Raw genomic sequence first — 24,938 nt, 5'->3', positions numbered from 1 at the left:
GCCCCATCATTTGATGCTTCTCAGCCTTGAATTAATTACATGACAAAGAGTTTTGCAAAGTTTTGAAATCAGAAATCAGTTTGTAATGCAGAAAACAAGGCTATGCCTTCATTTCAGCTTCAAGAACTCTTGAAAAAGAATGCACATGGGGACTTTTATTGGTGTTGCTTAAATCAAAGGGAATAAAATTCTTCCACAGACATACACGTTCTGAACTCTTGGCCTATTAATTAACTATGGTAGTCATAGGGAAGGCTAATTATATCACTAATCAGGACAAGTTCACCCTGAACCATGTTTGCCTAAAAAACTCTATTTCATGGTCATTAAATGGCACTTATGTAATCCTTCCACGCCCTTCTCATTGTGTTGAAGGAGGCTTGCTTTGGAGTGGGATATACAAAAATTATTTTTTCTGTTGATTTTTCCCTCTCTCTTTCTTTCCCTCTCTACCCTCTCTTTACTGCCCCCAAAGTGCAGTATTTATGAAAGTCTCTGTCAAAGAAGGAAGTTTTAGCAATAATGAACTAACAAGTAAACAAGGAAAAAATGCAATTGTTTCATAAGAATGATTGCTTTCCTGTATTCTATGATCCACCTGTACTTGCCGGTATGTTCCTCATTAGAATGGGTGGATGGGGCTTGAGATCTGGGGCTGTTCTTTCGGATATCCAGCCTGCCTTTCAGTTCTGACAAGATTGGTCATAGGAAATGTGATGAAATGCAATGTAGCTGAGTGTCAGTGGTCTGTCCTGCTCCATGAGAACTTGAGTCCGAGGTTCTCTCTTCAGTGACAGAACCAGACCCCGGGTGCGTTAGTGCTGAAAAAGAGCCGGGCAGTTGCCATGTGTATCTTTTTGTTTTAGTGCATTTGATTATATACCCGAGGAAGATAGGATTCATTTATTCAATTCAGAATCATCATTCAATGAAGGAATATGAGTATCACGTAATAGCAGGTTCTCAGAAGCCATACTCATCTTTATTTAGGTTTCTGCAGAATATTTAATACCAGGCAATTAAAGCAGAAAACATTCGATTTTCAGTGGTGTTTCTGGAGGGAAAAGTATCATTCTTGACTTGGCTACCTCTCTTTGAAGAAACACATAGTTTTATATCAGGATCTTCTTGAAAGGGAATAATAGCTAAAAGTAGTAGTTACCGTTTATTGAGTCAACAAAGTGCCAGCCCTTACATATTATCTTCTTTAGTCCTTATCGTCTCTGAATTCGCGTATATGCGTCTCTGTGAAGGCATTAATAATGCTTATCTTCTCATACAAATGAGAAAAATGAGGCTCAGAGAAGTTAAGAGAATTGTACAAAATTCATAAACCTAGTGATAGAATGAATCTCAGTGACAATAAAGGCCAATCTCTTTCTATAAGGCCGTCTAGGTTTCTTGATTGAAATAGTCGGTATATTCGAACACAAGGGAAAGAGTTTTATAATAAGAGCCCTGAAATCCTTCTGTGAGAGGATGATGATAATTATAATAATGACAACAGCAATAATTATAACTAATATATGTTAATTATGTATTAAATGCCACTTAATGTGCTGAGTCCTTATAATGATAATTTTATTTAATCCTCAAAATAACTCTATGATGCAGGTAATCTTATTTTTCAGCATCTTCTAGATGAGTACATTGAAGTACAGAAACATTAAATAATGTACTTATTATAAATACATATTGTACAGTGCACATAGCTAGTAAGTAGTGGAGCTGAGGGGTCAACTGAAAATAAATTAAATGTATGGTGAACCTTATTTTTCTTTTTACTGCCAGTCAAAAAGAGGAATTGAGTTTCATAAGTGAAAAATAAGCCAAAGTAAAAGAAATAATCTCTATTGAAATGCAATGACGGAGAAGAGACTAGGTAACTAAAACATGTTGGATATTGCGGAATAGAGAGTGATTTTGAAGCACTCTCATAAATGTTGCAGTACGTTTACAATTTTATGATATTTTCATTCTATTTTACTCTCTTTCTCATACTTACTCCCTGACATACCTATTCCTGAGGATTTTCCACACTTGGACATCCTGAATGGTGGCTTGCTTTTGCCTGAATATGCTCAGGATCTCCTAGAGGTTATCTACCACATCACACTGTCAATGAGGTACTAATCCAGATGCATTTTGACCTGAAAATTCCTCACATCCCAGTATCTGATCATACAAAGTGAGTGATTGCATTGTTAGTTCCGTAATTATAAAAGTCAGGCATAAAGTTTATGAAATGCCTGGTAAGTGAATGGAAATCAGCAACTTTATGTTTCCAGGTCATTTCCTTCCAAAACTGATTCTACTTGGGTCCTCCCCTATCTCTAACACATTGCGTGTATATCTGCCCAGGAGCATCCAAATCACTTCTTTACAGGATTCACCATTAAATTTCCTGAGTGGTGACTTTCTGCATGATGCTGCTAAATTAAGAATAGCCACAGTTACTGTTGAGCAGAACCCAGTGGCTGGATGATGTTCTCTCTTCCTTTCCAACCAGATCCAGGAAAGAAAGGACTTGAGCGACAGGGCTAATTCCCAATGACGTCTTCAATTTTACAGCCTACAGGAGAGTCATTCCAGTTGGCCACCAGAGGAAGTTACACTGTGTTTTACGTCTCTCCTCCCCAACATTGTGTCTATACGTATGTAAACGAAAACTGATTAAAATGAACATCAAGAGAAACTCTGACCTGTGGATCTCAAGACACAAACATTAAGAATCACAGCTTAGGAACAGAGGTAGTCCTTGGAGCGAATGTCAAACAGCCTGAGAGAGCCACAAAGGGATGTGGTGGGGAGGGAAACATCGAAGGGAGTGGGTTGGATACTGATGTTAATTGTTTTGCATAATCTCAGAATCACTATCAATGAGCTTCTAGCTCTTAGCTCCTTCTTCCTGTGCCTCTTCCTTTATTACAAGAGCTCTCCACATTTGCAGTTACTAAACACTTAGGACAGCTCTGGGCAGAAGGCAAAGTCTTTTACACTGGCCACACCTCCACTGGCAGGAGTGAAAGGGGGTAAGGAAGACCCCTGGAGATCAGGGTGCTTCAGAGGGGACACTACTTCCCCATGGGAAGACGCACCTGCATGGTGTCAAAAGAGCCTCCATGCTCCATGTGCTCCAGCCACCACCTTGAGTCTGGACTCTCATCCCCATAGGGTCCAAGTGCCACTTTCTCAGTTGGCCCTCCCCTCTCCACACCACTTAGAACTGCAGCCTCCATCCTTCACTCTTTATCACCACTTCCCTGCTCTCTTTCTTTCCATGTTTATCACCATGTGAAATGAAATATATTTTACTTATTTATTTAGTCTGCACAACTAGTACACAATCTCTATAAGGGCAGGGATTTTTTACCATTTCTTGGGGTGCCATATCCCCTACACATAGAACATGCCTGGCATACAGGAAGCTCTTGATCCATATTTATGAATGAATGAAATGATAAGTCACTTATTTTCTTAATTCTCTCTCTATGTACTAATCCTTTTTACAACTAGGACTTCATAACATTAGTAGAAGGATATATAACTCCATTCCCTGTAGAAATTGAGTTGGGGGTCCACGAGTACAAGCTTTACAATAAAGATTGTAGCAATTTGCATCTTTTTTTTTTTTTTTTACAAAGTTATATTATACAGCTCCTCTTTCTCATATATGGTAATGCGACGCAATGGCAGAAGTTCAAAATTCATAGAGAAAAATCAAGTGATGACACCAATGTGGAATTCCACATACGTGGAGTATTTTATAAACATATGCAAGTCAAATCTTGGACTCCTTTTGCCTGAATAGATGTAATTAAAATGATAGCTTTGATGTACTTGAACTAGCAGGATGCCTATGGAAATGTATACAGTCCTTAGAGCTGGGAAAATGACAGCGAAGGGGGGCAACCAGCCAAAAGTGCCCAAAACAATGATCAAGAAAGCACCTGGGCCACCTTTTCGAACAAGTTAAGAATCCAGACAATAAGTTAGATGATTTAGATAAGGTAGTGGTGAAAGAATGTGTTGTCTCAACTACCTAAGTATCATTTATATTAGTAATCTTATATTAGTAATCTTCCACTTAGTTATGGAGTTATGGGTCATAGGGAAGGCAATTCTGCAAACATTTGCAGGCATATATGACACAGATGGGTTTCAAATTCAATGCCTAGGACCGTTCTAGCATGTGGAAGCACTCAGAGAATATTTATTGAGTGATGAGTAAAGACTGGAGGGATGGAAGTCCTCAAAAGTGCCTACTGTATCCATCCTACTGATTCTGGCAACTGCCTTTCCATAGGAAAGGAACAGTCAAGAGTATCACAACTGAGATTTTAACAGTACAGGAAGTACGGGGGAGAGTGGGCATTCAGTTTGGATAGAGGAGTGAGAGAAAGGTCCCGAGAAAGACTTATCACACCACGGTCTAACTAATTTGAAGCAGCATGATTTCATCCTTGATACCTCTGTGAGGATCAAATTCTAATTTGAACATTTACAGGGGTGGTAGCCTTCAGAATTTATGATCTTAGAGAGGCGAGGACTTTCATAAGATTGTGGCCTTTGAGAAGACATTATTGAGTCTGCGTTTCAGTTTCCTTATTAGTAAATAAAGACATCTACCTTACAGCTATTTCCATTAGAGAGGAACGTAATGCGTATAAAATGAAATAATGCACTTGAAGAAAGTTTGCACATTTAAAAGAGAGAGAGAACTGTCAGAGAGACCTACAGACTATTTACTATATTTTCTTGCCTGAGTCACCACACAGGTCTATTATCAATGAAAGCAGTCTTCCTACAAAGGGCTGGAGTAATATATCCAGTGATTTCACTTATTGTAAAGTTGAAAGGGCAAGGCAGGGGCAAACATCAGGAAAAAGCTGGAAAACTCTAGGATGGTGAAAGTCTAAATTAAGGCAATACCAGTGGAATAGAGATAAGGATACACCTGGGAACTAATGTCATTGGGCTGTGGTTCATCTACAAATACTGCAGGCTGGAGTTTCCGCGGCTCAGAGAGCAGGAATGAGCTTCTGTGGCTCTCTTGGATCTTTCCACCAGTTGTGCTGGGCTCACCTACAAGGTGCTGATAGCTTACAAGGAGGGGTCGGCTTCTGGCAAGTCCATTCAATTCTCTGCTTTCTTTTTGCCTAGCACTGGTTGGCTGGATTAAAATTGGAATGAGAGCTAAGAGGCCTGGATTTATCCTTCAATTCTGTTTAACAGTAATAAAGATGACATTCCGCTTTGAGCCTCGGCTCCTTGTGTCTCATTTCCAATTTGGTAGAAACGAATTGAGGATGTGTGTGTGATTAACTCCCCTAAACCTCTGGCAGAGAAGGTGAGCATCTCCTGGATAAGATTATAGGAAAAAATAACAGTAGAAAAAAATCAGAGGCAGAGAACTAGACCAGTAACAGGAGCTTGTGAGCAGAACAATGTGATACAGGAAACAAGGGAAAAGCAAAACCTGCCTTTTCTGGAGCTATAAACGATATGAACCTATTCTAAAAGAAAGAGTCTTTGAACGTTCTAAAAAAGCTGTATCTTATGCCTGTAATCATTTGTACTTCAGACTCAACATATAAAATTTGGAATCATTGTTTCTATCCAACACCCACATCTCCTGTATTTCTGTTTGGTTTCTGGGACCACAGTTCTCTAACTAGTGCAGTAACCAGAATAGGAGTGGGTCTGCATGACTCACCTCGAGGCCACACTTAGCACACCCTCTCATCTCCAACCCACTGCCTGATCCCTCCAGTAGCTTTTACTGAAGGTTTCCTGGAGAGTGGTGGAGAAGGTTCCATCCCCTCACCCTCCAGCAAAACCTAATCAAATGACTCCTGGGCCTCTGAGTTCTTTCCCCAGAGTCTTTTCTCAAACTCTTCAATTCTACTCAGCAAAACAAAGCCCTCAATTAGCCAGATCCAACTTTCCTAGAAAACAATTCCGCAACCATTTGTTATCACTCAAGCACTCTCCTTGGGGGGGTGGGGGGGTGGGGGGGGTGACAGTGTGTGTGTGTCCAAGTGTGCTTATCAAGGTATTCCTTCATCACAACAGATCTCTTGAGGGGGCAGGAGGAAGGAGGAGGCTACTGTTAACACAGATAAGATTCCTTTCCTGTCATCACACCCGAGGCAAAATCTCAGTCATTCTTAACTCCTTTGTCTCTCTTCCACATTCAGCTACCAAATCCGCCCATCAAAAATCCTTAGTAGCCCTCAGAGTCACTTCTTCCTCTCTGTTTCCAATATCAGATTGTGGTATTCATTGCCAAAATTTAAAAAATAACAACTTCCTATGGTCAAATCCATCTATACTCTTTGGCTGGGTAGGCGGGGCTTTTTGACCAAGCTCTGCCACTTTGCACCTTTGTCTCCCATGTCTCCCCAGCCATATTCAAGCATCTTCTTTTCCCCCAGATCTCTGTATTTCTGCAATGCTGCTCTGTCTGTTGGATATGACCTTCTCTCTCCTCTCTACCTAGTAAGCTCCTATGCAAGCTTATGCCTCAAACCAAATATCTCTTCCAAGAAGGCTTCCCTGACTACCACTGTCTTTTCCTTGCTCTTATTTAACCAGGCCCACAAAGAATTATCAACTTTCTCCTTTGTGCTCCCACAGCCTCCTGCCCATCCCTCTGTTGTAGCGCGTATCATTTCCATCCAGTGTTCTTTATCCATTAAAGTCCTGGTGTTTTTCCTACCAATTTCAATGCAGTCTTTCAAATAGATTAAAGATATGAATCCTATTCCATCTTACACCTATTTCCTCCAGAGTGTTTCCCTTTTCATGTTTGTTGATTTTTCTTTGCTTGGCTTGATGTTTTTAAGGGACATAGCAGATTTTTTAGTTAAATTTACCAATTATTTTCCTATGTGATTGCTTTTACATATAAACTATTTTCCCACCCAGATATTTGATTGATATTAATTTTAATTTTATCTAGACTTCTGGTTTGACCTTCTAAATTCATCTTTTTAATCCTTATGGTATTTATCTTGTCCATGATGTGACACAAGGATCTAATTATATATTTTCCTGAAAGCTAACCAAGAGTCCTAAAATCATTTACTGAATAAACTTTTTCTCCTACATTGCTTTTTATGGCTTTGTATCATCTGTTAAATTCTTATATCTGTTAGTAAGTTGCTTATTTAGTCAGTTTCTTTTGAGAAAGAAAAAAATTGCTCAGACTGAGAGAGTAAAAATCTGCCTGGCTATTCATCAGGCTGGTATAGCCAGCTGCAAGATGAACAGGAAACCCTATTTCTTCCAAGGGCGTGCTGCAGCTGTAAAGTGTCATGACAGTCATCTTCTCTGAGTGACTGCTGCTTTCTTACTCACTGGAAAATCTTATTCTCTAAAATCATAGACTATCAGGAAATTTGGTTTTTGAAATTATATCAGTAAGAACGAAACATCCCAGTCTTGCTTGGGGGTGCTAACTCTCTCTGACCTGGAGAAGGGGCCTTCATTTGCAACTCGGGGCGGAGCTTCAGATAAGCTGTTTCTGAGTAGACGTTCCACATTTATCCAAGGAAACGGGAGCTTGGGTTCATTTTGCAGTCCAAACCTCATGTGGACCCCTTTACTCCCAGCCTTGCTCTGCTCTGAGCCTGTCAAAGTTTGGTCTCATGGTTTCACTGGTGGGCAGTCTCCGCTATTGCAATGAGTCATAAACCTGACTGTGGGACTGTGGGTTTTGTCCTTGACCGTCTTAGGCTGACTGGACTGGATACACTGTTTATTCTTGTGTTACTGCCGTACTCTTAATTATTATAGTTTAATAATTTTTTTTATTGTTATCGAAAGGTTCTCAAACCCTGCGTAGACTTTTAAAAATCACTGAGGACACCCAAGAGCTGTTGTTTATGTGTTATATCTATTGACATTTACCATATTAGAAATTAAAACTGAGAAATTTAAAAGTATAGTTACTTTAAAATTAATTTTAAAGCATTAGTAAACTCATTATATGTTAACATAAATAATATTTTTATGGAAAGTAATTATATTTTTCAAAACAAAAGAAACTTAGTGGGAGAAATGGCATTGTTTTACATCCTTGCAAATTTCTTTAATGTCTGGCATAACGGAAGACACGTCGGCTCTGCGTTCAACGTAGTGACATCACATACTATGTAGTCATTGGAAAACTTCACTGTGTCCTCGTGAAAGAATGGGAGGGAAAAAGGAAGTGGAAAGAAGAAGCCTTAACATTATTATGAAAGCACTTTGATCCTATGAACCCCTTGAAAGGGTTTCTGGGACCCTAGAAACCCCCAGACCCCAGTTTGAGAACCAGCGGTTTTAGCTATTCTAGCACGTGTAATTTCTCTGATGAATTCTAGAATATTTTTGTCTCTTAACTTGGGAGGTAGTAATTACATATTTAAAATGTTGTCTTCTTACTTAAGGATATCCTATGTCTCTCCAATTAATAAAATAATTGATAAATAACTTCTCAATAGTCCTGCATTTTTCTTTTTCAGATCTCCCACATTTCTCATTCCTAGTTATTTCATGTTTTTTCTTGCTATTATGAATGGGACTCATTTTTTCCATTGTATTTTAATTGGTTGTTGTTGGATTATTTCTTGCATGTGGCCACTTAGTTACTCTTTATTAATTCTTATGTTAAGTAGTACATTTGATATAATGTTTTTTAAAGAAGTAACTTGAAATTTTGAATGTGTTTATATAATGTTAGCATTGATACGATATTCTCAATATTCTGAGATAGCATTTATCAGATGATACATAAGATATTCTGAGAAAAATCCACTGTTGAATTTCTAGATTGCAAAGAAATTTATGAGGAAAGATCTTGAATACGCTGAATGCTTTTTTGGCATCTGTTCAAATGATCATGTTTTTTCTTAAGACAGATGCATTGATTAGGACTACATGACCTCTATTTGGTCTGTTCTAGAATTCTCATTTAGACATCATGAACGACAGATCCATTTGAATTAGTAACAGAATCAAGGACATTTTGATTGTGGTTCTCACCTTTTGAAGGGGAGAAAGGCATAACTATGCCCACAATGTCCCTTGAGGCTGTTCAGGGGGATCCGGCCAGCCTGGATCTAAGCGGTGAGTCCCGTCAGGACACAGGGGGGACAGGAGTGGACAGCAGGGGACCAGCTAGAGGGCTGGTAATTAACAGGCGTCCTCCAGAAGGCAGACGTTCCTGCCTTGACTTCAGCCTGAGCCCCAACTTCCTTAAACCGCCTCAATGAACTGTATCTGGGGGCGATCTCTAATCACTTTCCCTCTCTGATCTAAGACCAGTGCTTATTTTCAGCGTCGGAGCCTGCCGGCCACGAGACGATATCCTCGTGGCACGAGCCCCAAGTAGTTCGGCGGAATTTTTGGGGGGAAGACACCGCGCATTCCAAGGAGGTGAATTTGCTCCAGGAAACGGCCTGTTCCAGAAGGTTCCAGGGATCGAGAGGCGCTCCGGCCCGGCGCCCTCGCGGAGCCGCGGCGCGCATGGCCGGCCTCCCCTCTCGGCCGTCACGGAGGGGAGACTCTTCCGCCCGGGCCAGGACAGGGGTCGCTAGGCAGATCGGGCCCCTTGGGGCGCCCTCGGCCCAGGTCGCCCCGGCCTGCTCCTCCCGCCCACCTCCGGTCCGCCCCCGGCAGGCGGCCGCGTCCCACCCCCGCGCCCGGCCACCTCCCCCTCGGGCCGCCCCGCCCCGCCCGCCGCGGATGCCCGCCACCAGCGTCCGGGAGGGCAGGAAGGAGGCGCCCGGCTGCCGGCCCAGGTAGGGGTCCGGGCGGCGCGGGCCTGCAAGGGGCGCGGGAGGCAGCCTGCGCGGTGCTGGGAGCGGCACCACTTCCCGGGACCCCGGGACGTGAGGGGCCCTGGAGGGGGACGCCAGGGGGGCACTCGGGGGCCCGCGCCCGCTCCCGGCGCGCCGGGGAGCACCTGTGGCCCGCGCTGCGCCGGGTCACCCCGCGGGAACTCTTCCGCAGGGATGATTTTTTTGGAGCAGGTCGGTGGAGCTGGGGTCCTCGCAACTCCAAGCGCATCTGTCCAGTTTCCTTTTTAAGGAGAGAGAGGGAGCAGACAAGATCCTTGTGATCATTCTTGAGAAACAGACAAATCCTCCCAGAAAGTCTGTCATTCAGCTTGCTCACCAACAGCCCTGTTCTGCTCTCTGGTAGTTTCTGTTGGCACCCGGCTAAAATTTTCCTAAGAGAAATTTTAAAACATTTAAAAATTTTATTATTAGGGTGGTAATTGAATGTAAGCCTTGAAATAGCCGTTGTAATGGCACTAAAATAAAAAAAAAAAAAACCCAAAGCATCTTCGCGGGTTTTGTTGTTGTTTCTGCAGTTTTCTTGGTCATTGTATGGGTGCTCTTCAAGCCCCTTAAACATTTTTATAATTCACCTTGATCCGGTAACTTTAGAGTTGTTTTATGCCGGCACAGAAAATGAGCCGCTTTGTGTTCCATGTTAGTTGTGTAAAAATGCTAAAACTGAGGGATAAGGTAAAGTCTTGCCTACTCCCTAAATGCTTCTAAGTTAACTTTGGATTGCTTTCCCCGGATCCCCGACGCGTCTCCCTGTAACACCGTGACTTTTTTTGTTGTGTGTTCCAGGCCCAGGATCTCAGCTGCAGCCTGAACCCTTACTCTGATATCTGAGCATTATTATGCATTATTTTGAAGCGTTGTTAAAGGTAGGTGATAAAGTTGACAAGTTTTCGGGATTTGCTGAGCCTAAATGCCAAGTTTTGACAAATGAGAGTGCAGGTTATTCATGCCATATTGATTTTTATGTTATAAAAGATAATTGTAAAATGGGAAAATTTAGAGATGTATAAGCTTTCAAAGATAACTTGTTTATGAATATATGGATGTGATGTCTAGCACGTGAAAAATTACTCTCATTTGTCTTAGTCCTTCTTTATTATTGTTGGGAATGAAAAGAGGGCAAAGTAAAAAAGATTCAGTTTGGTGATCTTTAGTACTGGCTTAGTGTATCCATTAGTGGAGATTTTGGTCACATCCCATAATAGGATAGCATCATCCTGCGCTTCCTTTTTCAACTGTATCTTTACAGCCTGATTTTTTTGTGCATTCTTTGAAAAATAATTTTTATTTGTCATGCCTGAAATGTTTGAAGGTCCATTAGTTGCTACGAATAGTTTGATAAATAAATATTTGAAAGTGCCAATATACTTTACAATGTATAGTTCTTTTATGTAAATTATGTTATAAAGTTTTGATGTAAAATGTTTATTTTAATAGTTTATGCAATGTCAGTACTCTAAACCATTCATTTCCAACTTCTTTTTTACAAACAAGGATCCTTTCATGCCATGGATGGGTAATTTGAAAGATTGTGTCTAACAAACAAACTCCCTTTCCTTGGGAATGAGAAGCAGACTCAGTTATCCATTCGTGAGCAAATAGAAGATTTCCATTAAGCTTTCAAACTAGTTCACAGAAGACCCGTTACCACTTTGGGGACACATAGGGAATCAGGAACCTTAAGCTGGGAAGCATTACTCTTTTGAACTGAAATCATCTATCATTGAACGCCAAATTTCTACCATGCACTTTGACCTGGTTTGTTTCTTGACTCTACCGTTTACCAGCATTATGGTCTTAAAACTCTCTAATCCTCAGTCCTCTTTTCTGAAAATAGGGGTTACGGTAGTGCCTTTCTGGAAGGTTTCTTATGAGTATTAGATGACATAGTGCGTGTAAAACTGTAAGCACAGTAGGTACCTGGCATATGATTGACAGTTAGAAAAATGCCAGCCACCCTTATACATCTTTCCTGATGTCTGACGGTGGTTAAACCATGCAAATATGTTTACGTTTATTCGCCGTTTCTTGACAAAGAACACAAAACCTCATGTAGAAGTCATCCCCTGATAGCATAAAGGCTGAATTTGGCCTTCAGATATGTTTATTTGGGTCGGCTCAGGACTTTAAAGTAATTGGATAATTTAAAATTGCTTACCAATGTTTTAAAATTAATAAGTTTTACGTCAATTCCCAGAGTCCTGGCTTCTCCTGAAAAACTAGAGGACCAGGCAAGGCGGCCTTGCAGCTGGCGGCAGCTGAGGCCAGGATGTGGTTGCCCACTGTGGATGGCACATGCACTCTCCACTTGGCCACGGCACCTCCACTCCCTGCTTCTATTTCATCCAGGCCTGCTTCACTCATGTTTTTACCTCCCTCGCGGTGTTGGCATTTCCATTTGTGTTTTCTGACTCAAAAAATATCCCCTTTAATTTGAACAGGTAATTGTGTGGCCGAAACTATAACCCAACTTTCATCCTTAAAAAAGCAGAGTAATCCTGTATTAAAATTTACAAAGCATTTCCTCATAAAACTCTTTTGATACTTAGGTCAACTCCGAGAATTCTTTCAGACATGCATTATTATTCCATTTTCCTGCTGTGGATGTGGAAGCTTATAGGTTTGTATAAAGCTTAAAATAGTGTTCTGATGCTTAAAGTGTTTTGGTTCTCGCTAATGCCACTTTTTAAAGATGGAGACATTTTCTCGGAAATGATAGTCTTTCTTTTGGTTCTGGCGTTTGTTTTGAGCAAATACTATTATCCCCATAATTACAAAATGAGAAAATGAGTGGTAGAACCCGGAATACATGCGTAGAAGTACGTAAGGAGACCTTTTTTCCCTCTCCACAGAACATTTTTAAGCAAATTGAAAGGAAGAAAACATTGATTATGGCTCATTCAGAACAAACCATACATATAACTGGTCAAGGTCTGTTTTAAACCATACTTTATAGCCTGTGTTATTGGAAAGCCGGAAGGGGTATTTGTCCAGTTTATCTGTCTATAGTTAAGCCAGACCAGGGATTTCTGTGAGTGTGTGCTTTAAAGTTCTGTGAGAAAACAGATACCCAGAACTTGTTTGGTGATACAGTTTGGTGATTCTAGAAAGTTGTTTTATATGTCAAACTCACTTTTTCATAAGCTTCTTTTACCAGGAAGGCTTTATTTTATTACTTTCATAATCATACCAGGGGGATAAAGTGTACAAGAAATTACAATCAGGGGTAGTGCATTTGTGGTTGTAGTGACTGTGTGTGATCCTCACGATATGTGACTGTGTGTGAGAAGTTCAAGCCAGCTGTGCAGAGGGTTGGGGGCAGCATTTAGGCAAAGACAACAGGAGGTTCTGCAGCAGAAGAAAGCTTACAGTCTGCTAAGAGCTGCCAGAAAGCAGCTGAGGAGGCAGTCACCGTGAGTGGGGAGAAGAGACGATGAGTTGAGGGAGGACATGGTAAGAGTGTGGATTTTGAAGGATTTTTAGCAGGAAAATAATGTGATGTGATTTCTGTGTTGAGATCATTCTGGCAGCTCTGTGGAGAGACACAAGTTCTGTAGCTGACATGCTGACATTCCAGTATGTCCCTTCCACCGTAGGCAGGAGCTTCTTGTGAATCTACTTTAGTGTTATGTGACGCAGTTTAAGCAGCCTGGCAGAAGTGGGTGCATAAAGGGAAGGATCTTTGAATAATATGCTACAGAAAATATATGACGAATTGTTTTTTAAAGTGAGCATCACGGTATTCAAATATTGCTTGGTTTTGAGTAGAGCTATCTGCTATTTTCTTAGTGTTCTATACCATGGGCAAATTGTGCTTTCATTGAGAAGTGGTGTTCTCTCCGTGTGTTTTGGAAAAGTTGACAATTAAGCTCATAAATATTTGTGTTATTTTAGAAAGGAAACTGTGCTCATGTTCATTTATGAAATAGTTATCACCAAATTGGGTTCTAAGCCCTTCCACAGATAAATTTGGTCATTACATCCAAAGTATTATAAGATACTTGGAGAGTGATTTTCTGGTATTAACTTACATACTCTTCTTAGAGATTATATGAGTTAAGAATTAAGTGTTAGGAGTTAGAGTGTGAAGGCCCATTAATTCAAACATTCCAAGAAAAATAACTTTTCTATTTTTTCTTTCTATACTATTATTTCTAGGAAATTGTCCATTTAAACTCAGGTTTTAAGCTTATTGATTTGCAATTATATCCTTTTATGATATTTTTAAATCCCTCCTGTAATTTGTCTTTTTATCTTTAATATTGCTCATCTGTACCTTCTCTCTTGGTTTTTTTTTTTTTTTATCAGTCTTGACAGGGGTTTGTCTACCTTTTAAAAATTCTCTTTTTTAAAAAATTCTCTTTGGAGAGCTATTATATTTATCAATCTTTAATCAGTCTTATTCTTTCTCTATGGTGTCTGTCTTTATTTTCTATTCTTTTTTCCTACATTTTTTGGTTTTATTCTTTAATTATATAATTTTTTGCCATTCTTCCTGTCTAATATAAAATTCGAGGCTATGTGTTTTCCTCTGTGTACTCCTGTGGCTGCACCCATAAATCTTGGTGAGTAGTATTTCCATTATTATTCAGTTCTAAGTCTGTTTTTAAATTGTCGTTATGGTTCCTCTTTGACTCTTGAGTGGTTTAGTGGTGCCTTTTTAAGTGTCTAATTGTATAGATTTTTTAAAAATTTATCTTTTGTTGTTGATTTCTTACTTAATTACATTGCAGTCATATGTGCTCAGGAAGAATATATATTCATTTTTGGATACAGGATTTCATGTATATTCCAGTATATCCATTAAATTTTCCTTGTTAATTGTGTTTTTATAATTTTATTTATCCAGAAGAACTTTTTTGTTCACTTGATCCAAAAATCATAGAGAAGGTATGTTAAAATCTCCCACTAAAATTGTGCATTAAAAATTTTTTCTTTGTATTTAAATTTGTCCTTATATTTCTTTCAGTTCTTATTTTATATATTTTGGGGTTTTGTTTTGGGATTTTAGATTTTCTAGGTGAATTAAGCCTGTGATTATTATGTGACCTTCCTAACCTCTAATAAATATTTTTGACTTAAAGTATATTTTTGTCTGATGTTAATCTAACCACATCACTTTCTTTTGTTGAGTATTTACCAATGCTACCACTATTTTATTTCCAATCTATTTCTGTCTATAGCTTATGTGAATCTCTTGCAAACAGCCTATAGCTACTAATTTCTGTCTTTTCACTCATGAGTTTGGTCCATTTATAATTATTGTGATTCTTGGTATAATTAGTTTCACAGGGTTATTTTATGCTATTTCTCCTGCTTTTTCTATGCTTTCTTTATTCTTTTTTCCTGAGTTTTTTGATTGAATGAGTTGGTTATTGTCAGTTTTTTTCCTCTAATGTTTTGGAAGCTATACAAGGTATTTCGAGGTTCTTGGTGTTTAAAGTATTTGACATGTATATTTATCTTAAAGTATAAAGTTGTTATTTTAACTGCCTCTTTAACTGTATAAGGAACTTGAGAACATTTTAAATCCTATTACTCCACTTTTGGTTATTATTGTTCATTATTGCCTATTATTATTTCTTACAGTGTTAGTTTAGATTTACATAAGTTTGTAACGATTTCTTTGGTGTTTTGGCAATTTAGACCTTCTTTATGGGATCATTTTCATTCTTGAAAGATATCCTTTAGAAGTGCTCTTTCTCAGGGGTCGTTGTTGTTAAACTCAATTTTTTTCAGTGAAAAATATGTTTACTTTGCCTTTGATCTTGAAAGATACTTTTGTGGGTACTTTTGTTTATTTTTTTTATTTTGTGGGTATTTTGTTTACATGGGGAATTAGTTACAAATGTTTTAGAATATCTGAAAGCTGAACAGGATAGTGAGGCAACCTAAAAGTTAGCAATAGCGAAAAATAGTTATCACTCCTTGGGCTGCAGGGTTAAAGTAAGGAATAGTCTTACCAGAGCCCAGAAGCTGAGGCTACCTAGAACCTTGGCAAGTTCTGCCCTACAGAAACAAGGACCATGGGGGAGACACAGCCACTGATGGAGGCACCACAAAACCCAGAGAAAGCAGGGGAGAAGTATCCTGGTCTCTCCTTTCCTCCTACCATCCAGTCTCCTGCCTGGGACTCTCACTGACAGAATCCAGCAGAGGAGGAAGCAGATGGGACAAGGAGTGTGGGAAACACAGTTTGGGGATATCAGCCCCCAAGATTCGTGTGTGGATCTGAAAACAAGCAGACCATTCCATTCTCCTTTCCATGTCTTTCAATTTTGCTTTCCTGTTTTTCTCGTTACTTTGTTTCCCTGTATGACACTCTGAGTAATATTTTTATTGTGGCTAAATGTACATTACATAAAATTTACCATTTTAACCGTTTTTAAATGTGCAGTTTGGTGGCATTAAGTACATTCACATTGTGGTGCAGTGATACCCACTGTCCATCTCCGGAACTTTTTATCTTCCCAAACTGAAACTGTAGCTGTTAAACAATAATTCTCATTTCCCTTCTCCCCAGCTCGTAGCAACCACACTTCTACTTTCTGTCTCTGAATTTGACTATTCTAGGTAGTGTATATAAATGAAATCCTACAATATTTGCCTTTTTGTGACTGGCTTTTTTCGCTAAACATAATGTCTTCTAGGCTCATCCATGTTGTAGTATGTGTCAGAATTTCCTTCCCTTGTAAGGCTGAGTAACATTTCATAGGATGTCTTTCCATTTCTTTGTGTCTTTAATTTCTTTCAGCAATGTTTTGTAGTTTTACTATACGGGTCTCTCACCTCCTGGGTTAAATTTATTCTTAAGTGGGTTTTTTGGGTACTATTGTAAATAGGATTATTAATTTTAACTTTATAACTAAATTAACAAATATACTAAAATAATTAATCTAATAATCTAATAAATCTAATGATAAAATCTAATTATTAATCTTAATTTCCTTTTTGGATTCATTGTTAGTGTATAGAAACGCAACTGATTTTTTGTGTGTTGGTTTTGCGTTCTGTAACTTTCCTTAATTCATTTATTAGTTCTAACAGTCTTTTTTTGTGGATTCTTTAGGGTTTTCTACATATAAGATCAAGTTATCTGTAAATAGAATTAATTCTATTCTTCCTTTCCAATTTGGATCCCTTTTTTTTCTTGACTGCTTGTTCTGACTGAGATTTCCAGTTCTATGTTGAATAGAAGTGGCAAAAGTAGGCATTCTTGCCTGATTCCTGATCTTAGAGGAAAGACTTTCGGTTGTCCACCAAAGAGTATGATGTTAGCTGTGGGTTTTCCATATATGACCTTTATTATTTTTTTTGAGGAAGATTAGCCCTGAGCTAACATCTACTCCCAATCCTCTTTTTGCTGATGAAGACTGGCCTTGAGCTAACATCCGTGCCCATCTTCTTCTACTTTATATGTGGAATGCCTACCACAGCATGGCTTCCCAAGCGGTGCCATGTCCATACCTGGGATTCAGGCCAGTGAACCCCAGGCCACTGAAGCGGAATGTGAGCACTTAATTGCTGCGCCACCGGGCCAGCCCCTCCCTCTATTCTTAGTTTGACTGTTTTTCCAATCTTGAAAGGGTGTTGAATTTTATCAGTTTTTTTCTGCATCAATTTAGATGGTCATGTGTCTTTTTTCCCTTCAGTTTGTTATTGGAGTGTGTTACATTGATTGATTTTCATATATGGAACCATATATGGAATCATCTTGCATTCCAGGAATAAATCTTACTTGGTCATTGTATATGTTCCTTTTAATACGCTGTTGAATTCAGTGTGCTGGTGTATTTTTTTGTGTGAGGATTTTTGTGTTAATGGTTAGAGGAATATTTGTTTGCAGTTTCTTTTCTTGTAATGTCATTGTTGCTTTGGTGTCAGGGTAATGCTATCCTCATAGAATGAGTTAGGAGCTGTTCCCTCCTCTTAAATTTTTGGAAGAGTTTGAGAAGGATTGGTGTTAATTCTTCTCTAAATGTTTGGTAGAATTCACCACTGAAATGATCTGGTTCTTGGCTTTTTATTGTTGTTGAGAGGTTTTTGATTCCTGATTCAATTTCCTTGCTAATTATAGGTCTATTTAGGTTTTTTATTTCTTCATGATTCAGTCTTGGTAGGTTGTGTGTTTCTAAGAATTTGTCTGTTTCATTTAGTTTATCCATTATGTTGACATACAGTTGTTCACAGTACTGTTCTTTAATCCTTCCTATTTCTATGAAATCAGTATTAATGTCCCTTCTTTCATTTCTGGTCTTAGTTATCTATGTCTTCTCCATCTCTCTTTTTGTTAAGTCAATCTACCTAAAGGTTTGTCAGTTTGTCTATCTCTTGAAAAACCAACTCTTAGTTTTGTTGATTTTCTCTATTGTTTTTCTGTTCTCTACCTTATTTATCTCTGCTCTAATCTTTATTATTTTCTTCCTTTTACTACTTTTGGGTTCAATTTGTTCCTCATATTCTAATTGTAGTTTTAGTGTATAAAGTTAGGTTATTGATTTGGGATTTTTCTTCTTTTTTATTGTGAGTTTTTACAGCTGTAAAGTTGCCTCTTAGTGCTGCTTTGCTGCATCCCATAGGTTTTGTTATGTTGTACTTTCATTTTCACTTGTTTCAAAATATTTTCTAATTCTCCTTGTGATTCCTTGTGTGACTCATTGGTTGTTTAAGAGTGTGTTGTTCAATTTCCACGTTTGTGGATTTTCCAATTTTCCTTCTGCTATTGATTTCTAGTTTCATTCTATTTTGATTGGAAAAGATACTTTGTATGTTTTCAGTCTTTTAAAATTTATTCCGACTTGTTTTGCGGCCTAATATGTGGTTTATCCTGGAGAATGTTCCATGTACACTTGAGAAAAATGTGTGTTCTGCTGTTGTTGAGTGGTCTCTTCTGTATATGTCTTTTAGATCCAGTTGGTCTATAGTGTTATTCAAGTGCTGTATTTCTTCATTGATCTCTGTCTCATTGTTCTATTGTTCTGTTATTGAAGGTGGGGTATTAAAGTCTCCTACTGTTATTGTAGAGCTGTCTGTTTTTCCCTTCAATTCTGTCAGTGTGTGCTCCATAGATTTTGGAGCTCTGATGTTTTGTGCCTATATATTTATAATTGTTATATCATCTTGGAGAATTGATCCTTTTATCATTATATAATGTCTAGCATCCTTTCATTTCAACCTGAAGGACTCTCTTAAGCAGTTTTTGTAGGACAGATCTAGTTGTAAAGAACTCCCTCAGCTTTTGTTTATTTTTCAGTATGTTAATTTCTCCCTCATTTTTGAAGGACAGTTTTGCCATATATAAAATTCTCAATTGACAAAGTTTTCTTTCAGCACATTAAATATAGTATCCCATGGCCTTCTGGCTTACAAAGTTTCTGCTGAGAAATCTTATTGAAGATCCCTTGGAAATGATGGAAAAGATGGAAATCACTTTTCACTTGCTGCTTTCAAGATTCCTTCTTTGTCTTTTGACAGCTTGATTATAATGTGTCTTGGTATGGGTTTCTTTGGATTTTTCCTTACAGTTTATTGAGGCTTTTGTGTTTGCAGATCCATGTATACGGATTTCTACATCCATATCTTTCCTGAAATTTGTGATGTTTTCAGCCATTATTTCTTCAGATAAGCTCTCTGCCCCTTTCTCACTCTTTTTCTTCTTCTAGGACTCTTATAATGCTTATATTCATCCTCTTTGTGGTATCCCATAAGCTGCTTAGGCTCTGTTCACTTTTCTTTGTTCTTTTTTTTTTTTGAGGAAGATTAGCCCTGAGCTAACATCCATTGCAAATCCTCCTCCTTTTGCTGAGGAAGATTGGCCCTGAGCTAGCATCCTTGCCCGTCTTCCTCTACTTTATATGTAGGACGCCTGCAACAGCATGGCTTGATAAGTGGTGCGTAGGTCCATGCCTGGGATCTGAACTGGTGAACCCTGGGCCACTGAAGTGGAGCATGTGAACTTAAGTGCTGTGCCACCAGGCTGGCCCCTGTTCTTTTTTTGTTTTGCTTTTCATACTCCATAATTTCAAATGACTTATCTTCAAGTTCACTGATTTTCTTCTGCCTGTTGAAGTCTGCTAGTGAACCCCTCTAGGGAATTTTTCAATTCAATTATTTTATTTTTCATATCCAGAATTTCTGCTTGGTTCTTTTTTATAGTTTCTATGTTTGTAGATACTCTCAAGTGTTCTCTTTATTTCTATTCTCTGAAAAAAAAACATAAGACTGCATTATTTCTTTCTTAAATATTGGATAGAATTTATTGGTAAAGCCATCTGAAAACTTCCTGTTTACTGTTTTCTATTCATTTCTAATATTCAGCAAATACTTATAGAGGACCTCCTCTGTGCCAGTCATGGTTTTAGAGTCTTTGGGATGCATTAATGAATAACCTGGATAAAAATTTCAGCTTTCATTAGGCTTACATTCTAGTAGCATAGAAAAACAATAAATAAAATGTAATAAACAGGAAATGGTGTAGTGTGTTAGGCAGTAATAAGTGCTATGAAAATAGAACAGGGTAAGAGAGACCAGGAGCTGGGAGGTAGAATAGGGTGGAGGAGGACAGGTTGAGATTTTACTTAGGATGGTCAGGGTAGGCCTTCTTGAGAAGGTGATGGCTGATCTAAGACTTGAAGGAAGTAAGGGAGTAGGCCATGTGGATGTCTGGAGAAAGAGCATTCCATGCAGAGGGAAGAGACAGCCCACAGGGAGAACATCCCTGCTGTGTTTTAGAATGAGTGTGAAGGCACTCTGGTTATTTTAGTAAAGAAATGTTAAGTGCAGATTTACAAAAGCAGTCAGAATAATTGCTGAGATGAATGTTAAGATCCTGCAGCAAGATAAATTTTTCGTTGTATTATGTTCTTTCTTCTATCATGAAAAAAACCCCAACATGGGGCCAGCCCCATGGCATAGTGGTTAAGTCTGGCTCACTCTGCTTCTGCAGCCTCTGTTCACAGGTTCAGATCCTTGGTGTGGACATACATCACTCATCAAGCCATGCTGTGGCAGTGACCCACATACAAAATAGAGGAAGACTGGCATAGGTGTTAGCTCAGGGCTTATCTTCCTAAAGCAAAAAAAAAGAAGATTGCCAACAGATGTTAGCTCAGAGTGAATCTTCCTCACCAAAAAACAAAAAACAACCACCACAACAAAAAGAAAACCCCCAACAGCAATATATAATAAATCAATTAAGAAAGTTGCTTCTTCATTTTTAAAATGTGGCTTTGTAAGTACCTTTTCAGAATTATGGTAGGTACATATCTCAAAATACAGTGAGTATGTATGCCAAAAATAATTCTTCATTACATGATCATATAATTAAAAACTTAACTACACATTTTAGTTGTATGAGCTAGAGAATTATTTTTTATTCTGTGGGTGCTAAAGGACTAGAAAAAATATGAACATTTGTTGTTATGTAGAATGCAATTTTTTGTAATCATTAAATAATTAGTTGTTTACTAACTGCGACATTTTAGTATATTCTTAAAGAATTATCAACTGTGTAGTGGAATCAGTATTGTTAGGAGTCGAAGACTTGCTTCTATTCTAATTCTTGAAATTCTTTAATGTTAAATTTTGAGGAAGTCATTTTACGTTCTATTTTACTTACTTCTTGGGAGTTTTGTTTGTTTTAAATGGGCTTTGACTAGGTGTATTCTGTTTCTCAAATGTCTGTGCTTTTGTCATTCTGTGATTATCATTATATAATGTTTTCTGATATAGCAATGCACTGCTTTAAATATTTGTCTTATTGAGAACTGTTAAGAAGAAATTAGGGGTTGGCCCCATGGCCAAGTGGTTAAGTTCGCGTGCTCTGCTTTGGCGGCCCAGGGTTTCACTGGTTCGAATCCTGGGCGTGGACATGGCACCGCTCATGAGGCCATGTTGAGGCAGCAACCCACATGCCACAACTAGAAGGACTCACAACTAAAATATATAGCTATGTACTGGGGGGATTCGGAGAGAAAAAGCAGAAAAAAAATAAGAAATTATATTTTAGAAAATACAATTCCTGTTCATGTTTAATGTCCAGCTCCAATCCTGCTTATTTTCTGTATCTTTTCATGATCACTTTAGAATTAATGCTTCTTCACCTGGGCTACTATTGCACTTTATGCATATTTCTATTATCTATCACTTTTCATAATGTTATTGTTACCTATTTATTTATCTATCCATGAGTTGTATCCCCAGAACTCTAGAACGTATTGTACACATTTGGTGTTCAGACCTTTTTTCAGTTGAATTCTTATGTCTGTTTATTTAAATTCTGATAGTTAATTCCTAATAGTTCATACGGCAGAAATTAAAATTGTGCTCAATAACATTACCACTTGAAAGGCAATATTCCATATAATGAATGTTTCTCCTGGTTGAAAACTCCTATTTCAGGTATTTAACAAGATTTGATTTGGTTTTGGTCTAACTTTTATATGCATGGCATAAATGCTTATTTGCATGACTCAAGTAGATAGATTTAAGAAGTAGTTATCTTGTCACTGATTATGAAATCACTAAAGTGGATGATTATTACTGATTACCTCCTACTTGTTCCTTTGCATTTTGGATCAAAGGCACAAATTTCATAAAGATTAAGTATTCTAAGAAATATTCATAAGTATGTTTTTATGTAGTGATGTAATTTTCAGCAGGCATTCATAGCCATTTACTAGATTATGTGTCCTTAAGTATAATGAATCGGCATAGGATCCGTGTTTTGTTTAGATTTTCAAATTCTTTTCAGCTGTCCCTAATCCTTATTTCTCTCCTTCATTTAAGAAATTTTTTTGAAGAAGCATATTGATTCATTTATTCAACAGCTATATATTTAATATCTACTATGTGACAAGTACAGAGTTAGACATTATTATGTTTAGATTGTAAGTGAACAAGATAAATAAGGTCTCTCTGCCATCAGAATTAACAAATGAACAAACATTTGCTTATTTAGCCAACACTTACTGGTTGCCTACAATATGCTGCGCACAAAGTCTGTACCCTCTTGTAGCTTACATTATAATGGAGGAATGAAACACATAGGGAGGGCGAACATAGCTTGGTCAAGGATGGCCTTTCTGAGAAAGTGTTGTCTGAGCCAAGATCTGAAGGCTAAGAAGGAACCAAAGAGAAAGACTAATTGAGGCCAAACAGCAATTACCAATGATAGATGATGAGAGTGAACTCATTATGTTTGATCCACATTGATTTGTACTTTTTGAGATGAGAAGATTGAGTTTATTGTTATTTCAATTTTTTCAATTAATTATTAAGTGAGGGCATCATTTGGGAAGTTTTGTGGGAAGAGATGGACAGCAAAGAGGGGACAATTTGAGGAGAGGAAAATTTGAGAAAAGAGGTCACTATGAGATAGTCACTTCAGAGAGAAGGGAATATACAAACCAGGGAAGTGCAGTAGGATTGCTAAGCAGTGTTGAGGGTCTCCTTGTTGGGTTTTTTAAATCTGAGTTCATAATAGTTTATATCATTGTGAAATTTCACTTGTACATTATTTCTTGTCTGTCACCACATAGGTGCTCCCCTTTACTCCTTGTGCCTTCCCCCTACCTCCTTTCCCTTGGTAACCATTGAAATGTTTTCTTTGTCCATGTGCTTGTTTATATTCCACATATGAGTGAAATCATCTGATGTTTGTCTTTCTCAGTCTGGCTTATCTCGCTAACCATAATTCCCTCCAGGTCCATTCATGTTGTTGCAAATGGGATGAATTTGTCTTTTTTTCTGGCTGAGTAGTATTCCATTGTGTATGTATACCACATTTTCTTTATCTAATCATCAGTCGATGGGCACTTGGATAGTTTCCATGTCTTGGCTATTTTGAATAGTGTTGTAATGAACATAGGAGTACATATGTTACTTTGGATTGCCGATTTCAAACTGTTTGGGTAGATACCCAGTAGTGGGGTAGCTGGGTCATAAGGTAGTTCTATTTTCAGTTTTTTGAGGAATCTCCATACTGTTTTCCATAGTAGCTCCACTAGTTTGCACTCCCACCAGCAGTGTGTGAGGGTTCCCTTTTCTCTACACCCTCTCCAACATTTGTTATTTTTAGTCATAGTGATTATAGTCATTTTAACAGGTATAAGGTGGTATCTTAGTGTAGTTTTGATTTGCATTTCCCTGATGATTAGTGATGTTGAACATCTTTTCATGTGCTTATTGGCCATCTGTATATCTTCTTTGGAAAAATGTCTGTTCATATCCTCTGCCCATTTTTTAATTGGGCTGTTTGGTTTTTTGTTGTTCAGTTGTGTGAGTTCCTTATATATTATGGAGATTAACCCCTTATCAGATATATGATTTGCAAAACTTTTCTCTCAATTGATGGGTTGTCTTTTGGTTTTGATCCTAGGTTCTTTTGCCTTGCAGAAGCTCTTTAGTCTGATGAACTCCCACTTGTTTATTTTTTCTTTTATTTCTCTTGTCTGAGAAGACATGGTATTCGAAAAGATCCTTTTCAGTGTTAAAACATATACTGCCTATATTATCTTCCAGAAGTTTTATGGTTTCAGGACTTATCTTCAAGTCTTTGATCCATTTTGAGTTTATTTTTGTGTATGGAGTGAGATAATGGTCTACTTTCGTTCCTTTGCATGTGGCTGTCCAGTTTTCCCAATACCATTTATTGAAGAGACTGCCTTTTCTCCATTGTATGCTCTTGGCGCCTTTGTCGAAGATTAGCTGTCCGTATATGTGCAGTTTTATTTCTGGGCTTTCAGTTCTGTTCCACTGATCTGTGTGCCTGTTTTTGAACCAGTTGCATGCTGTTTTGAAATCACTATGGCTTTGTAGTACTTTTCTTTTTTTTTAAAGTTTGGCACCTGATCTAACAACAGTCCCCAATCTTTTTTTCCCCCACCTTTTTCTCCCCAAATCAGCCCAGTACATAGTTACATATTTTAGTTTTGGGTCCTTCTAGTTGTGGCATGTGGGACGCCACCTCAGCATGGCCTGGTGAGTGGTTCCATGTCTGCGTCTAGGTTACAAGCTGGTGAAACCCTGGGCCGCTGAAGGAGAGTTTGCAAACTTAACCACTCGGCCACTGGGCTGGCCCCTGTAGTACGTTTT

The 24,938-nt window shown here is 38.3% G+C and overlaps 1 protein-coding gene across 21 annotated transcripts in view; it reads left to right on the top strand.

Annotated features, from left to right (window-relative positions):
* Positions 1–9,665: 9,665 nt before the first annotated feature.
* MYO3A (myosin IIIA) overlaps positions 9,666–24,938 on the top strand; it is a 218,021-nt gene continuing 202,748 nt past the window's right edge. For all 21 annotated transcript variants that reach the window (XR_011433841.1, XR_011433842.1, XR_011433843.1 and 18 more), the window contains exons 1-2: positions 9,666–9,788; positions 10,632–10,711. The gene's annotated coding sequence lies outside the window, so the exon portion shown is untranslated. The remainder of the gene's footprint in view (positions 9,789–10,631; positions 10,712–24,938) is intronic.

Source organism: Equus caballus, chromosome 29 (assembly GCF_041296265.1).
Source record: "Equus caballus isolate H_3958 breed thoroughbred chromosome 29, TB-T2T, whole genome shotgun sequence".
Classification (NCBI taxonomy): domain Eukaryota; kingdom Metazoa; phylum Chordata; class Mammalia; order Perissodactyla; family Equidae; genus Equus; species Equus caballus.
This window is presented reverse-complemented; position numbering and strand designations above follow the sequence as displayed.